This window comes from Styela clava, chromosome 5 (assembly GCF_964204865.1).
Source record: "Styela clava chromosome 5, kaStyClav1.hap1.2, whole genome shotgun sequence".
In the NCBI taxonomy this organism is placed as follows: Eukaryota; Metazoa; Chordata; class Ascidiacea; order Stolidobranchia; family Styelidae; genus Styela; species Styela clava.
In genome coordinates, this window is record NC_135254.1 from 5,478,977 (window position 1) to 5,484,386 (window position 5,410).

At 33.4% G+C, this 5,410-nt stretch overlaps 1 long non-coding RNA gene across 1 annotated transcript; it reads left to right on the forward strand.

The window, feature by feature from the left end:
* The first annotated feature begins 3,206 nt into the window (after positions 1 to 3,206).
* Positions 3,207 to 4,995, forward strand: LOC144422753 (uncharacterized). Its single transcript, XR_013475365.1, has 2 exons — positions 3,207 to 3,375; positions 4,001 to 4,995. It is a non-coding gene; the product is annotated as an uncharacterized LOC144422753 (long non-coding RNA).
* The last annotated feature ends 415 nt before the right edge of the window (positions 4,996 to 5,410 follow it).

Below are 5,410 nucleotides of genomic sequence, written 5' to 3' on the forward strand. Positions count from 1 at the left end.
TGGGTGATATTCGATATTCTCTTAAACACGAATAACGATATTCGAAGGTCGCGATATTAACATTAAATTCAAATTGGACATCCCGGCTTATGAGTTTTCTAATTGAACACCGAGATTACTAGCGTTACTGTACAGTGTATTTCAATCAGTTGAAGCAAACACCAAACATTAATTTCATATTATGTGATATATCATTTTTCGATCTGAAATAATGTGTACTATGAACAACGCTCAAAGACCATTGTTTTAACCCGTCTGCCCTACACAGCACACCTAATTAAGTAATATTTACATAGTATCGGTATCGGAATATCGGTAATATCGGCCTTTTTGTAGCATCGGCGTATCGGTATCGGTATCGGCTTTTTTAGCTAGTATCGGATCGGTATCGGTATCGGCGACAAAAGTGGTATCGGTACATCTCTAGTCTAAGCATTGTGAGACTCCTGCAGCACAAGAGGCAATAGCAAATATAGTAACTATATCAATCAAGAAATTAAGCCGACATAAAGCAAAACTTTCAACTATTCGTTTAGTCTCAATTCCCTATTATTTATTCACAGGACAACTATAGCAGAAGGGGAGATATCAAAAGTCTGGCGACATATCAGTGACAGTGTGATTCCAAGAAATATGATTAGAATACTCCATAAATGTTTGCAATAGAAGAACAACCTATGGAGGCATTCAAAGAAATTTGACCTTTCGGTAAAGTTGTGTATATAGCCCCTACATCCTGCAGGGCTTGAGGGAAATAACTAAAAATTCCAAAGCGTAAGATTACATAAGCGGTCTTATTTGTAAAAAGTCACAAAACATGCCAGACATACTTGAAACAGCTTTGAAGAATGAGGATTACGGGTCACTGACTACACCTGTGTAATATTTGGTTCATCAACTTTTGGTAGTACTATAGAAGAAATTCAGGAAAGGGTATAATCATGATTTATGATAAAATACTGTTATATATTTTGGACAGCTTCAATCTAGACCAGGGATGTCAAACTCGCGGCCCCAGAGAACTTCCAGTGCGGCCCTCGAACGCTTAACAATAATTGTAATAGTATTTTGGAAGTTTTTTTTTTAATCTAAATGTAATAGATTTTTCAAACCTTTCAAAGTGAAATTGAATATTCACACAGAAAACAATTTACTGAAAGAAGTTTTGAAAAATTAATTTTTTTTTGTTAACATCAAGCTAGCGAAAGAATACTTGAATAAAACATTTGAGTGATTAAATTAAACGCAAAGTACATGAAGAAGGTGGCATTTCCAAAGAAAATGGGAGTTGCAATATTTCTGCATTTCACAAAATTCTGAAGCACAATGTGTCATATTAATTTCTCATATTTCCATCAGTACAATGAAAAAACACAATAAGCTCAGCAGTCAATACGACAAATTCGAAGACCAACTCCGAACAGAAAATTTCCATGTGCTTGTATATTTATATAATTATATAACGACTCAATAGCAATAATAATTCAAGCAATCCTATGCCATGCAATGTGGCGCGAAATGTCTTGTCGAAAAAATCTGTCATTTGTTTTTTTACTGATCTATACATGAAATGATAAAAGTAATTTTTTTGCAATACTGGAATTAATTAAACATTCGCAAAGATCCAGATTAACCCATGATCATGTGACCTCGTTAGTTAGAGTTAGTACTATAAAATCATTTCAGTCTGGCCTTAGTATGCTGGTGACACAAAAAAGATGCCAAACGTCAGGACAAATGTAATTAAAAACATTGAGTTTATATTGTAGTATTTTTGTTAATTTTAGGTTCATATATTCAGATTAAGTCATTTTAGTGTATGTATTATTTATTCCTTGACCATAGCTTGTTCAAAAATGATTTTGATGGTTGTACATGGAATTTTATGATTTTTTTTGTAATAAATACATTAACTTGCAATAATAGTGGAATGCAAATATTAATATGTAATTGCATTTGAAATTAAAGAAAATAATAAAACCTAATCCAATTGTTTAATTGCATCACAATATATGTCACAAACTAAAACTATCTGAAAAATACACCACTGACAGTTTGACACCACTGATCTATTCTAGACGATTCAAGCATTGCTTTGGGAAATAATATCACTTCAATTAAATTGAAAAACATCTCGCTATATTAAATACAAAATCGTTGCTATCATAAAGGTAAACCATTTCAGCCACTCGGAATATATTGGCCTTCACAAAGCAATGGAGGCAAAATTGAGAGTTCATGAGCTATGAAATTTTGTTTTCTTCTTTGTCTTGAACTTTTCATACTCCTCAGCCTCTATTAATTTTTTTTAATTTTAATTACCATGTGATGGTCATACATATCTTTAACTTGTATTTTCTGTCATAATGTATTATCTCAATGTGTCAAACTTTTAATTAGTGTGCATATTTTGCTTCCAGCTAAAATAAATGTATTGTCTTGCTTATTACCTCAGCTTGGAGTATTGACAAGAAAAAGGTGCCCATAAATTACGTAAAATTTTTTTTAACTCTTTGTTATAATCAGAAATCACAATTAATACGAATTATAAACACCCAACAATCAATGAGAATTATATGCCAAATCCCTCAGAATAAATTTGTCTTCTAAAATCGGAGAAAGGCAAAACATATAGGTAGTTTCTATTCACACAAGTCTTTCAAGAAGACTTGCTCGAGACAAACTAAATGAGTATCGTCAGGTGATCGGTAAGGCTGCAAGTTGAATCAGCCCTGCAACCTCCTGCATAGAAGATAATATTAATTAATGGGCTATGAGCTAAATTCCTAAATTTAGACACAAACCTATCTACGAGGCATTATGTACCAGCAATGTTACCTACGATTAACTGAATATGTAGTATGTCTAATAAATTCACCTACTAAAGCAAGTTCGATAAGTGCAAACTTTGTGTTATGGAATTGTATCACAGCACCGTTAAGAGAAGTAAAAACAGTTTTGCTGTTTTGTATGACACCCTCTTTAAATGAAATTTCAATGTTTAAGCGCAAACATTAAAATTACTAACTTTGTCATTATCTGCAAAATGTTCCACACAAATCTTTACGCTATCGCATTTGTAATCTTCTCTGATAAAAAAACGTCTATGATGTCTAGAATTACTCTTTACAGCTTGTCTGCCATTCCAGCTTCCCAAGTGAGCAAAACTTCTTAGATATTATTTTCTTTCGTTACAGGCGCAAAAAGGGCAGATACTACAAGTAAAGAAGACGCCGAGTAGCAAAAGCGATTGGAAAACGATCGCGAAATGCGACGAGAAATATGTGCATTGGAGCGTATCATGAAATACAATCTTTCGCATGTAGTCTTATGGAGTGACGTCAGAGTTGCCTATCATGTTGTTTAATGTCATTGGTGAGACAAATGGAGTGTTTGTTCTATTGAACCAAATGGTGGGGAATTTTTAGAAATTTGATAGTGTGCCGTACTGCTTGTGCTTGCGTAACGCTTTATTGCAGAGTTTGTTACCGGTACTACATACTGTACCGGTAGCTCGTCGTTTGTTCACTTATATCCGAGTATTATCAAAATTTGATCCCCTACTACTGTACTATATTCTATCCCACAATATGATACTTTTGTGTCATTTTATGTATTATGACATCATACATGAAATGACACAAAACTGGCATCACTGGCAAAGTTCAAATGACAGTAGGAGGAATAATTTAACTTGAATTTATCAGCCTTATAAAATATTTTTGGGATTTATTTATTTGATGATTATAAATATCTGTTGAGACATCGGACAATATGACCAGAGTTGTGCGTTCGAAATTTCTCTATTTCGATCATAAATAGTATGACGCCGACAATAATAGCTTCTCATTGAAAGTCACGTCGACGATCCAAATCTTGCATTAAAAATATAACATTTTGTCAGTGTTATATTGTATTCACCAAAATATCAAAGATTTTCAATTCAGTTTATGAGAATGCTCGACGGTGCAAAATTCTAAAGTTTATTATTCATATTTAGATACTGCATTATAAAAAATTGTATAGAAATGGAAGAAACCATCCGAGACGTATTTCCTTGCCTCATCTGGGGTGAAAACTTTTCATCAGGGCCCGGTTTAAAAAAGCATATGTTTCTGCACATTCATGATAAATATGATGGAACTCGAGATTTTAGTGAATATGCAGCTAAGAGCAACGATGGAACAAGTCATTCTACCGACTAATATGAGCATTGTGGGAATGAAATAACAAATAAATCTTTTCAACAAACTTGCGGCGAAGAGAAATCTAAAGTTCATCCACGTTGTACACAAAGTGATTTGATTGTGAGCGTAATAAAAGAGTATTTCGAAATCATCTTTTTTACAAGCGCATACGCGAATACATACTGGGGAAAAGTATTTTGCTTGTAGACAATGGGGTGAAAGATTTTCAAACTCCTCTGATTTACATAAGCATGAGCCCATACGGGATAGAAACCTCAAGTTAGACCAACTGTAGAATCTCCACCCCAACTAAGACCAACTAACGGTTTCTAACCCTACCAAATAATTAGAATTCCTCCCCCATTGGGGGGGGGGGGGGGAGGGGGGTTTAGTTGATCCAAAACATTTACAGAGTCACACGCGCGAGCGACTATAAGTTTTCAATTTTTTTTAAATGATTTAGGTAATTTTCCTTTTGCGTACGTAACATCAACTCCTCAGATTTGTGCATTAAACAGAATGACCTGTCTATCATTTACGATAACATCGTCATTATTGTTGATATGTCATTATGTATTATAAAGTATTTGTATCAAAACAATAGCCCACTGTTTTATTGGGGATCATTTTTTACATATTAAGCAACATGATTTGAATCGATTTAATTATCCTGCTAGGGCAATGATTTTTGACCTTTTTCTCAATACACTTTTATAAATACATTGTTGGCCTTGTTTTATAATTTACTAATATTTATTTCATTATATTCATTAGTTTTTGTTTAACAATAAAAGATTATGACATGGAATTTTGTGCGCCTAAATCTGACACTTTTGACTATTGGGTTTGTCGCAACAGGAAACACGAAAACCAACTCGATTATTATTCACTGTATCAAATATGACGTCTTATAAATGAGCGAAATTTAGATATTTTTTACCACATTTTTTGTGAAACAAGAGTTGAGAAAAAAATTTACAAATGACAATAAACGTGAAACTTTTTGTTGCATCGCGCTTTTCTAAATGGGTCTCTGGATGAAGCCAAGATTAAAACATTTCATAAATAGGAATCACTAATCCGAGTTTTCTGCTTGTTCTTTCTTATGTTCATTTTCAAAAATAATTGTTCGCATGCATGTGATAAAACATCAATGTGAATTTTTTTTGCATGATTTGGATAGAGTCCTCTATGAACGTTCATGAATGCACCAACTGGATAAC